Source organism: Ranitomeya variabilis, chromosome 4, assembly GCF_051348905.1.
Source record: "Ranitomeya variabilis isolate aRanVar5 chromosome 4, aRanVar5.hap1, whole genome shotgun sequence".
NCBI lineage: Eukaryota > Metazoa > Chordata > Amphibia > Anura > Dendrobatidae > Ranitomeya > Ranitomeya variabilis.
This window is the reverse complement of record NC_135235.1, coordinates 407,797,857-407,811,074: the sequence shown is the minus strand read 5'-3', so window position 1 is coordinate 407,811,074 and position 13,218 is coordinate 407,797,857.

Below are 13,218 nucleotides of genomic sequence, written 5' to 3'. Positions count from 1 at the left end.
ATGTTTGGATGTGACGGTCAGTTTTTTCAAATGTATTATTTAGCCTTCTGACCGAGCACTCCGCCTCCTAGTCACAGGTGTCTTAATTGCAGCAGGTCCAGTACCCCTCCACAGAGAGAGAGAATGTTAGTCTCATAAGAGGTTTTCATAGGTACCCATTCACATGGAGACGTTTATTCTCAGCGAGGAAGGAAAGTGTAGGACCTGGTATAAGAGAGATGCCGTAAAGTGGCTACCAGGTACACATAAAATTGGCCTTTTTTATGCGCTAAACGCTCTAATTTTTCATATTTCTAGTGCAGTAATGTAGTTCAATTTCGGTGTTTCATGTTTGCATGTGTTAGCGCTGCAGTGTGCTGCCTTTTTTGCTTGACTGTTTAGGAGTTGGTGACTCTAAGGTTCAGCACCTGTTCACACTTAGTCTATGTTTGGATGTGACGGTCAGTTTTTTCAAATGTATTATTTAGCCTTCTGACCGAGCCCTCCGCCTCCTAGTCACAGGTGTCTTAATTGCAGCAGGTCCAGTACCCCTCCACAGAGAGAGAATGTTAGTCTCATAAGAGGTTTTCATAGGTACCCATTCACATGGAGACGTTTATTCTCAGCGAGGAAGGAAAGCGTAGGACCTGGTATAAGAGAGATGCCGTAAAGTGGCTACCAGGTACACATAAAATTGGCCTTTTTTATGCGCTAAACGCTCTAATTTTTCATATTTCTAGTGCAGTAATGTAGTTCAATTTCGGTGTTTCATGTTTGCATGTGTTAGCGCTGCAGTGTGCTGCCTTTTTTGCTTGACTGTTTAGGAGTTGGTGACTCTAAGGTTCAGCACCTGTTCACACTTAGTCTATGTTTGGATGTGACGGTCAGTTTTTTCAAATGTATTATTTAGCCTTCTGACCGAGCACTCCGCCTCCTAGTCACAGGTGTCTTAATTGCAGCAGGTCCAGTACCCCTCCACAGAGAGAGAGAATGTTAGTCTCATAAGAGGTTTTCATAGGTACCCATTCACATGGAGACGTTTATTCTCAGCGAGGAAGGAAAATGTAGGACCTGGTATAAGAGAGATGCCGTAAAGTGGCTACCAGGTACACATAAAATTGGCCTTTTTTATGCGCTAAACGCTCTCATTTTTAATATTTCTAGTGCAGTAATGTAGTTCAATTTCTGTGTTTCATGTTTGCATGTGTTAGCGCTGCAGTTTGCTGCCTTTTTTGCTTGTCATTATTGAATGGATTCCTCAAATGTTTCTTCTGAATCATGCATTTTGTAGATTTAGATGAAAACCCCCATGTAAGTGTTCAGCGTAGAGCGTAGGATAAATGTGAACTGATCCAAAATGTTCCATAGCCCATAATTCCACCAATAAAAGCTTCTATTCAACCAACAGAAATCAAGTCCCTACTCAGGCTTGTCGTCTGTTAACTAAAATATAGGGGGTTTCCACATTACTGGTAGCACAAAAGGCTCTGGAAAAGTGACATAGTTGCCACCAAAAGGAATCCAGTGAAATCTGCACTCCTCAATCTACTGTAAATACCCGCTCCTCATGAGCCTCATAGTGTACTTAAACTGCAAATAGTGTCCACATGTTTGGCATTACTGTAGTGAGGAGAGTCCACTTAATTTATGGGGTGCGTATCTCCAGAAACATGAGCTGGGTACTACAATGTATTGGGCACCACAATGTATGGGATCTACAATGGCAGATTTGCATTTTTACTCTGCAACATCCATTGCTGCCTGTTTCTGTAAAACACACTTGGAGTCAAAATCATAACTACACCCATACATGATAGCTCTCCTTCCCTCCCAAGTCTCACCATGTGGCCAAACAGTACTGTACAGCTACATGTGTGGTATTACCACTTTCATGAGAAATTGTGTAACAAATTATGTGGTAATTTTTAACTATTTTCCTTTGAGAAAATATAAAATCTGGGTATAAAACAACATTTTAGTGGTAAAAATGTAATTATCTTATTTTTTCTTCACCGCCCACTGCTATAACATTTTGTGAAACACATGTGGTGTCAACATGCTCACTGCAACACTACATTATTTCACTAAAAGGTTTAGTTTGTAAAATGGGGTTATTTATGGGGGTACTGCTGTCTTGTCAGAGGCTCTGCCAATGTGACATGGCACCTGCAAACAAATCTGCACTCCAATATGGAGATTCTTCTCTTCTGAACTTTGCACTTTGCCTGAAAAGTAGCTTCCATCAACATTTGTGGTATTGCCATAGGGCATGTGGGAAAAGTGAGGCTAAGTGCTATATTTGGTGCATTTTATGAATGCGCGTTTTCTGGGGCGGCTGAGGGCTGAATGTTGGTAACCTAGGAGGGGGGGCAATATCTCTGGCCCCTTCGTATTTAATAACAGCTGTTATTAATAGCCTGGGAACCTTTCGGGATATTGTCCCTTTTCCCATATAATTAACCTCAGGCCCCAGCCATGGGCTTTACCTCTGATGGTCATGAAAATTACGCTGGAGCCCATGCCATTTTTTTTATTTAATTCTTTAATTTACACAGGAGGTACGCAGTGGATTCTGAATACAAGTCCCATCATTGTTTCCTGGTCGCGCTGATCTCAGAAAGACCAAGTGAACCTGGGAACAGCGCAAACAGTACCACTTCCTCCCAGGCATCAGTATGTGTCAAGCTGATGACACACGTCATCAGTGTGCACGTGTGCGGCACGCATTTGGTCCAAGCTGTGAATAAAAAAACCTGACATGTCTGTGGATTTTTCACACAGTCACGCGGTCACATGGACACACGGAATGGGAGTCAAAGGGAAATCCGAGCATTTTTCCGCCAGACCCTACAACAGAGGTATGGAATCTTTTTTCTGCCAAGGGCCATTTGCATATTTATACCATCCTTCGGGGGCCGTACAATCTCAGCCTAGAAAGTGCATCCTGACTCTGGCACTGGCTACAGGACGTAATCTTTCATTGCATGCCCTTCAGTGTTCAGTAGTGAACACTGCATGTGTGTGCTAATAGAGCAAAAAGAGATTAATGAGCGTGTTATAATCAACATACACCTCCCTGCCCAAGAATGTGGTCCCTGAGAATCTGTTCAGGGGGCCTGATAAAAGGTCATCGAGCGCCGTAAATGGCACTGGGGCATGAGTTTCCCCACCCCTGCCCTACAAGAAGGTTTGGAGGCAGTAGAAATGTTGAACTGGATGGAAAAAGTTCTGAATGGAAGGAAAAAAGCATAGGGAAGACCCCTGGAAGCATCTGTCACTCCCAGATCGCCACTGAGAACAATAGTGTCACACTTTTAATCCACTTTAAGGACTGACGATAAAACATTCAAATCCGAAAAAACTTGACACTCTAGATGAATAACTATCATATGCAAAAGGTTTATTGATGTGCCATCCATAAAGGCAAATCGAACGTTTTTGGTCCACATCCGGACCTTCATCAGAACAAATATAAGAGATATGGTGCAGGGAGAAACGTTAATCCTGTCTCTATAAATTCCAATATTGGTAGGGTAGCCTGGATGCAGCAAGAAGTCCTGTCCACGTAGGCGCACGTGTGATGCGATTGGAGTCGCTGGGTAAATGGTGCTGATAAAACATTCAAAATCGTCGAGAAATTAGAGTTTACAGGGAAAAAAATGTTAAGAAACATTTGCCCCTGTATAATGACTTGTATATAAGGCAATATTTTAAAATTATTTTAAACATATCTATAATTTAAGTAAACAAAAATTTAATTTTTTAACAAAAAAAATGGGAAATGGCTGGTCAGTTGGTAAGCCTAGGCCCCACAGTCCGCTCACTGGTTGCTGGATCGTGGCTCTCCAATCTGCAGTTCGCAAGAACCCCAGCGGTGAAGGCTGCTGTATGGGTTCAGACCTTGGTGGTTCTGGTAAAGCATCCAGTTACCGACCACAAACTACTGCCACCTCCACTGTCACATTAGCTTGGTCTGACTCCAATATTCCTTTGGTCGCTCCCTCAGAAGGAGTCTTGCAGGATTCTGTCATCTTTGTTTCCTTGCTGCCCACTAATCTTGTAATGCTGCATGGATTACTAATTCAATCCAGGAAAAAAAATTTAACGCTTTTTTGTAGTGTAATCTAACACCAAAATGCAACAGAAAGTGCAGCGCCCCAGAGTCCTGGTCGTTGCAGTACTGATGCTCCGCCGCTAAGGGGGGCTATGGTACGTCTGATGGCACTGAAGGAATTCACCTGACCAGGTATCACAGACACCAATACACTTCACAGTCTGGCCTCCAGGGGGAGCTAAGGGTACTATGTATTAGGCCACTCCTCACAATCTGGTAAAACTAGGGGTTGGATAGGAAGTTAGTCAGAAGCTGACTGGGAATCGAACAGGCAACACCCTGTGGCAGAGGGTGTTGCGGGGAGAGACTCGAAGGGGTCCCTGTCAGGGGTGGGATCCTGACAGAGGCCTAGCAAACAGAGAGAACGTAACGGAACCGCGCCTGCACTAGATAGCGGCGGTGCCCTAAGAAAGGACAAGAAGCGAGGTATATTGTGCTGAGTGAGAAACGAGATCAACGCAACAAGGAGAAATACCAGTAGGAGTCGTGCTGTAAGACGAGGCAACATCCTACTGAGGCGCGTAGCCGGTGGCCGGAACGCCGAGGAAGTACTAGGCTCCAAGCAATACTTCAAACCTACGGCAGGACAGTCAGCTATAGGCGGGCTGTCTCACACAAATCACCTACGAAGACACAGGGGGCAACAATAGGAGAAGGGCGACACTAGGGTCCAGGAAGAGCTCCGAGCCTACCCGTCATACGGGTGCGTCCTAGCCATATCATCTGGGGGACGAAGAAGAACATCAGAATCGAGTTGTGAGGGAACACGAGAAACAGACATAACAGTTGTGGGGACTATCCCGTGAGCACAGCAGGGGAGGACCGCAACACACAAGCGCTAGAAGGTAGGCACAGATTTCCACCTGCAAAGGGAACTCTGGAGGTGCCATTGGACTGGCCGGACTTGCGCAGCATGGTTAACCGTATTCCGGACTGAGGATCCTGAAGCATTCAGTAAAGAGGTAAAGAGACTGCAACCTGGTGTCCTCGTTATTTACTGTGACCAGCACTGCACCGCACTACCACCACCTTCCACACCTTTCATTTGGCGCCCCTCAGCAGGGTCACGGACCGGGTCTAGCCACCATGGCAACCCCAGAGCAGAGACTCAGAGGCCCGGTACCGGGTATCCCTCGGCCCTGCGGCAGTGGGGGCGCTGCAACTTGGCGTCACGAACAGGATCTACTTAAGCCTGAAGAATCAGGTCATGTGTGCCTTGGAATTGTGATTTATTGTGCTTGGACTGTGACTTATTGCAAAGACTGTGTATTGCCACTTGCCGCCAGAAGTTCCCGCCAAAACCGCCGCCATTACAGCGCTAAGGAGAGCGCAGGAGAAGAAGAGGGGCGTGAAGTGGGCGTAAACAAGCTAGAGAGCGCGAAAGACAATGGCCGCCCAGTCTAAATATTTCTGCCCCTTGAGGTCGTGTCCGTCAGCAGCCGAGATCCGCCTCCTGATCCTCAATGGGGGGCGGAGACAACGAAAGCGAAACCGCCCACGAAGGAGAGAGCGGGAGAAGGACGAGGAGGAAGAAGCGAACCACGTGGAGGACGCCATGGCGAGCTGCCCGGAACCGGAGCGTGGGGTCGGAGCAGAGGACTCCCCCAGCTACCCGGAGGGACACTGTGACCAGGCCTCCACCGCTGATACTGACTTCCTGCCGGCCGGAGTGGATGAGCTCAGCGACCAACTCCTGCGGACGCAGCTGAGCACTGAGGCCGGGTGGAAGAAGACCTTCATCGGGAGCCTCACCAGACGTCTGTCAGCAGCCTCGTCTGGTCCGGAGCAGGAAAGAAGTTCCAGCGCTCCGAAGCCAGAAAGCAAGGCCCTGCCGGAAAGCGAGATGCTGCAAACGGAGATGACAACGCCGCAGTGCAAGGCCCTGCAACCAGCGCTCCAGATTCCAGCGGAGACAGAGCAGATCGGCACCGGCGGGACCGCATCTGAAGCAGGTATGAAGAACGACCCTGCCCCGCCAGCAGAGGACCTGCTGATAGGCCTCGTCGCGGCACCCCCTCTCCCTGGGACCTATAGACTCCAGCGCCTTACACCCTGGGATCAGGCCCCGGGTATGGAGCACTTCTTAAAGGCCCCTATCTCGCCGATCACCTTGCCGGGCGAGGTCTATGCGGAGCTACGGCCGCCAGAGCGAGAGTAAACCTCGATGCCATGGATATGTAAATAGTTAACTGCTTGTTTCCCTGCTTTTTGCTGCTTTAAACCCGGCTAGGGTTAACTCTTAAAGGGATCCCTTTGTTTACCCGGGATCCCTTTTGCTGCTTTTTGTCTTGTTTCCTGTTTTATCATTGTTGAAAGAACTGCTGGATCATGAACACTGCATGATTACAAACTCCTTGTAAATAGTTTGCACCTTCTTAAAGGTGCTCTCTACTGGTTTTATAAAAGAAAGGACTCTTTGCGAAGAAACTGTTCCTGGAAGCAGTACTGGAGTCCTTGCTGCATACGGACTTGCAGCTTGAGAAGTTGCACTACCTCATAGAGACTTGGTCCCCTCTTAAAGGGAACGTTCACCCATAGCACTTAAAGTATAATGATGCCTTAAGAGAAATGGTGATAATGCTTACATGTAAAGTTATATGTAGTCAGACAGTTGATAGTAATAAATGTTTAATGATGTTGCTAGAAGAATGAGGACAGGAAGTGAACCCAGATGGGGTTAATCGGTGAGTCCTCCTAGGAGCCATACAGAGATGGCTCGGTGATCCTGAACTGAGAGATGGAAGATAAGTTCTATACTGTGTATAGTAGCAGAAAGGCAGAAGGCCCGGGCGAAAGGGGCGGTCCTGTGACAGAACGAGAGGCAGTAGGCCTGGGGCAGACAGGCGGTCCTGCAGATGTACAGATGGAAAATGATGGAAAAGTTGATTAGCCTTATAGTGTTTTATAAGAAGGTCTTTAGTGGATTCAGCGTGTACGTCCTTAAAGGCAACGTTAAATTATTGTTCAAAATTTTGCACTTAGTAGGATACCCGGTTGGGTAAGAAAAGTTATTTACAGTAAGTTATTTAAAGTATTTAACCATGTTTGTAACGTTCAAGTGTCCTCACCTCCCATAAAGGGAAGCTCTGTTCAAATTTGCTTATTGTTATTGCATTTCCAAAATTGTATGTCTTTTTGCTGATATGTATTGTTGTTTTCTTCCCAGTCCAGGAGTACTGGATTTAACCGGGGGGGAGTGCAGCGCCCCAGAGTCCTGGTCGTTGCAGTACTGATGCTCCGCCGCTAAGGGGGGCTATTGTACGTCTGATGGCACTGAAGGAATTCACCTGACCAGGTATCACAGACACCAATACACTTCACAGTCTGGCCTCCAGGGGGAGCTAAGGGTACTATGTATTAGGCCACTCCTCACAATCTGGTAAAACTGGGGGTTGGATAGGAAGTTAGTCAGAAGCTGACTGGGAATCGAACAGGCAACACCCTGTGGCAGAGGGTGTTGCGGGGAGAGACTCGGAGGGGTCCCTGTCAGGGGTGGGATCCTGACAGAGGCCTAGCAAACAGAGAGAACGTAATGGGACCGCGCCTGCACTAGATAGCGGCGGTGCCCTAAGAAAGGACAAGAAGCGAGGTATATTGTGCTGAGTGAGAAACGAGATCAACGCAACAAGGAGAAATACCAGTAGGAGTCGTGCTGTAAGACGAGGCAACATCCTACTGAGGCGCGTAGCCGGTGGCCGGAACGCCGAGGAAGTACTAGGCTCCAAGCAATACTTCAAACCTACGGCAGGACAGTCAGCTATAGGCTGGCTGTCTCACACAAATCACCTACGAAGACACAGGGGGCAACAATAGGAGAAGGGCGACACTAGAGTCCAGGAAGAGCTCCGAGCCTACCCGTCATATGGGTGCGTCCTAGCCATATCATCTGGGGGACGAAGAAGAACATCAGAATCGAGTTGTGAGGGAACACGAGAAACAGACACAACAGTTGTGGGGACTATCCCGTGAGCACAGCAGGGGAGGACTGCAACACACAAGCGCTAGAAGGTAGGCACAGATTTCCACCTGCAAAGGGAACTCTGGAGGTGCCATCGGACCGGCCGGACTTGCGCAGCCTGGTTAACCGTATTCCGGACTGAGGATCCTGAAGCCTTCAGTAAAGAGGTAAAGAGACTGCAACCTGGTGTCCTCGTTATTTACTGTGACCAGCACTGCACCGCACTACCACCACCTTCCACACCTTTCATTGGGCGCCCCTCAGCAGGGTCACGGACCGGGTCTAGCCACCGTGACAACCCCAGAGCAGAGACTCAGAGGCCCGGTACCGGGTATCCCTCGGCCCTGCGGCAGTGGGGGCGCTGCAAAAGCACATACAGTAGTTGTAACGCTCGCGCCGAGACTGGTTGGCGCGGGCGCCTGGGGGTGTGGTCCCACTGGACCACAGATCGAACTTCCCTGGAAGGGGCGTAACTAAGTAGCTTCCTAGGTGTTCGCTGGAGCCTCTGATGGTGAGGTCAGACCTGTGCAATAGGAAGCTACCAGGTACCACTCCAGGGTGGAGTCGGACTGTGGATGCTGATCCCACCAGGAACAAGACACAGGCAGGCAGGCAGGCACGGCTGTGACACTGGCTGACAGACGGGTATGGCAGAGGCCCTGACGGCAGACTGGCTTGACGGAGATACAGGCAGGCAGACGGGCGAGGCTGGCACTCAGGCAGGCACGGCTGGCACTGCTAGACAGGGCTGATACTCTGGTAGGAACTGGTATTCAGATGGATGTATGAAAACAGGTAAGAACCTGTTCAGACTGGAGAACATAAAGAACCAGGTAGAGACCAGTATGGCAAGTGCAGAATAAAGGTAGAGCAAGAGTGGAAGCAAAGCAGAATCACAGGAGGCGGAGTAAGAGCAGGAGGTGGAGCCAAGAGTAGAGAAGGAGAAGGCAGAGCTATGAGCAGAGAAGGAGAAGGCAGAGCTATGAGCAGAGAGTAGAGAAGGAGAAGGCAGAGCAAAGAGTAGAGAAGGAGAAGGCAGAGCCAAGGACAGAACCGAAGGAGGCGGAGCCAAGAGCGGATATGCTGGAGGCGGAGCCAAGAGCGGAGACGCTGGAGGCGGAGCCAAGAGCGGATACGCTGGAGGCGGAGGCAAGGGCGGAGACGCTGGAGGCGAAGCCAAGAGCCAGAACCGCAGGAGGTAACGCCAAGAGCCAGAGAGTGCAGAACCACAGGTTGTGGCGAGGGAAGCTGAGAGGCACAGAACCACAGGTTGTGGCAGAACAGAGCAGAGAGATGCAGAGCCACTGATAGTGGCAAGCAGAGCAGAAAGATAAGGCGGAGGTACACACAGCAGAGTGGGAAATGACAAATGACAAAGAAGGAACAGGAACGGACATAGACCAGAGTTCAGACAGGAACGGACACGGATACACAAACAGAACACAGATGAAGGCCTGCAGTATTGCAGCCCTCAGAGACAGGAAACAGACACGATCTGGCAGCTCAGTAGCAAATGCTAACTGAGGGGGATAGTTTGCTCAGGCATCCTCCAATGGGTGAGGATGCCTTAAGTATCAGAGGCCTCAAGACTATTGGCCAGGAACACCCCAGGGAGGTGCACACAGTCTCAATAAGAATTCGGAGTGGCTGGCGCCACCCCCCTATGCACACAGCCAGGAAGTGTACACAGAGCAAGCCGCCATGAAGCACATGGCAAGGAGCCGGCAGCAGACAGATCTCACAGCATGGCACTGGGTGAGTGAGTTGATGTGACAGGCAGGTGGGGACCGGAAGGCCATGCAGTGATGCCGGCAGGGTTGTTACAGTACCCCCTCCTTTACGCCCCCTCTTCTTCAAACCCGCCAGAATGATCTGTAGAAGAAGAAAGAAACCACTCACAGTCCAAATCATCATAACATCTTCAAAGTAGGATAAGGCAAACGGGTCACCAGGAATCTCAGAAGACAAAGTCTCTTTGTGCTCAACAGGGTTAGCTTCACCCGGAATCTCAGATAGCAAAGTCTCTTGGTACCCATTGGGGTTGGCTTCTACAATGGACTGGACCATTTCCTCTGGGTAGACAAGAAGCAGGGACTTGGATGCTACTGACTTGATATCTTCACCAGCCGGCCACATGGAAGCCGAAGGAACATTCACAGGATACATCTTCTGCCCGATATCCAGAGACAAACTTTCAGGTAGCGGAGATGTCTTGATATCTTCACCAGCCGGCCATATGGAAGCCGAAGGAACACTCACAGGATACATCTTCTGCCCGACATCCAGAGACAAACTTTCAGGTAGCAGAGATGTTCTAGAGTACTGAACACAGGAAAAATCATTGGAACAGAGGGTGGAGAACAACAATTCCACCGGATCAGAAAAAAACTGAGATGAAAAAACTTCTGTTATAGAATCTTCACCAACCGGCCATATGGACTATGAAGGTACCCACATAGGAACCATCTTCTGCCCTTTATCCAGAAAAAAACGTCCAAGAGGCGGAGATGTTTCCACAAACTGGTTACAGGTATAGTCATTATAGTTGTGAGGAGAGATTGTCACCGCTTTCCCATCTTTGGTAGCATCAGCACTCCTTGACTCTATGACTAACGGGTTACTGGTATAGTCACTGGAGACGAGTGGAGAGATAGTCACCGCTTCCCCATCTTGGGTGACGTCATCACACCTTGACTCGATGACTAACGGGTTACTGGTATAGTCACTGGAGACGTGTGGAGAGATAGTCACCGCTTCCCCAACTTTGGTGACGTCAGCACACCTTGACTCGACGACTAGCAGACCAGCAGAAGAAGAAGACAACACAGTTGACTGTCCTTGATGCATGGGAACCAGACACCTCTCATGACTGGGTAAATTCAAACAAAGCATTTTGCAGGAACTCTTGACCAGGGCGGGTGGTAGAGTCCTAGGCTCAGAATGACCCATGGGCATAACAGACAGCATACGGTAGACAAACTTCTTCGAGTATAAGACTCCAACCTGGAGCTGTAATTGTCCTTGAAGGACTAGACTGCTCTTGAGTAGGGCTTGACCAACTTCAGACAATGCCCTCACAGGGTTCTGGAGCTGTATAATGGAGACCACACACTGACTCCGAATGGCAGGCGACTTTACCTCGCCAAAGCTCCCGGAAAACAGAGACACAGTCTTTGATTTAGATGGAGAGGAAGTACTCTCACCTAGGGCAGCCTCTCCTGCTGGCCCAGGGTTTTGGAGTTTAACATCCACAGAGCAGAGACCGTCTAGATGTTCCTTGCAACCGCAGCGATACCGCGTCCCCTTCTTGCGGTTGGATTCGGGCTGCTGCTTTGCAGCCCACTTTTACCAACCTTCCTGGGATTTGCTTGGGTAGCTGCAGGAACAGGTAGAGGAACAGGCGGGTTTTGGACAGGCTTGGTCAGACGTGATGGTTTCTTTGGGGGATTCGCTCGTCTAGACCGCCTCTGGGATCTGGTGAGGGAAGACTTTGCAGGAGGAGCTGGCTTAGGCGCTTTCAAGACTTTAAGGAAAACCGTCAGGAAGGTGTCAATGTCAGAGAGGATAGGATCCCTTGCTTCCCAGAAAGGGTTAATCCAATTCAATGCATCTCCTGCTAGGTAGGACATCAGGAATCCCACCTTGTGCTGATCAGAGGGAAATTCAGAAGCATTCAATTCCATATACAACAAACTTCGCTCCAGGAACTCCATGCACTCCTCTGGATCCCCATAGTATCTTGGCGGAGGCTTCCGAAGGAATTTTTTATAAGCAAGGTAATTATACAACTCATCAGAGACTTTGAATTGACCACCTGGAGTGGGTGTAGGCAGATCTTTCAACCGAGCAGGAAAACCTTCCGGGGGCCAATACTGGCTAGAAGAGAGTTCATTTTGCTCCGAGAGCAGCGGCTCATGGGACTCAGCGGGGACCATGGCCTGAGCAATCTGTAACGCTCGCGCCAAGACTGGTTGGCGCGGGCACCTGGGGGTGTGGCCCCACTGGACCACAGACCGAACTTCCCTGGAAGGGGCGTAACTAAGTAGCTTCCTAGGTGTTCGCTGGAGCCTCTGATGGTGAGGTCAGACTTGTGCAATAGGAAGCTACCAGGTACCACTCCAGGGTGGAGTCGGACTGTGGATGCTGATCCCACCGGGAACAAGACACAGGCAGGCAGGCACGGCTGTGACACTGGCTGACAGACGGGTATGGCAGAGGCCCTGACGGCAGACTGGCTTGACGGAGATACAGGCAGGCAGATGGGCGCGGCTGGCACTCAGGCGGGCACGGCTGGCACTGGCAGACAGGGCTGATACTCTGGTAGGAACTGGTATTCAGATGGATGTATGAAAACAGGTAAGAACCTGTTCAGACTGGAGAACATAAAGAAACGGGTAGAGACCAGTACGGCAAGTGCAGAATAAAGGTAAAGCAAGAGTGGAAGCAAAGCAGAATCACAGGAGGCGGAGTAAGAGCAGGAGGTGGAGCCAAGAGTAGAGAAGGAGAAGGCAGAGCTATGAGCAGAGAAGGAGAAGGCAGAGCAAAGAGTAGAGAAGGAGAAGGCAAAGCTATGAGCAGAGAAGGAGAAGGCAGAGCTATGAGCAGAGAGTAGAGAAGGAGAAGGCAGAGCCAAGGACGGAGCTGCAGGAGGCGGAGCCAAGAGCGGAGACGCTGGAGGCGGAGCCAAGAGCGGAGATGCTGGAGGCGAAGCCAAGAGCCAGAACCGCAGGAAGTAACGCCAAGAGCCAGAGAGTGCAGAACCACAGGTTGTGGCGAGGGAAGCTGAGAGGCACAGAACCACAGGTTGTGGCAGAACAGAGCAGAGAGATGCAGAGCCACTGATAGTGGCAAGCAGAGCAGAAAGATAAGGCGGAGGTACACACAGCAGAGTGGGAAATGACAAATGACAAAGAAGGAACAGGAACGGACATAGACCAGAGTTCAGACAGGAACGGACACGGATACACAAACAGAACACAGATGAAGGCCTGCAGTATTGCAGCCCTCAGAGACAGGAAACAGACACGACCTGGCAGCTCAGTAGCAAATGCTAACTGAGGGGAATAGTTTGCTCAGGCATCCTCCAATGGGTGAGGATGCCTTAAGTATCAGAGGCCTCAAGACTATTGGCCACGAACACCCCAGGGAGGTGCACACAGTCTCAATA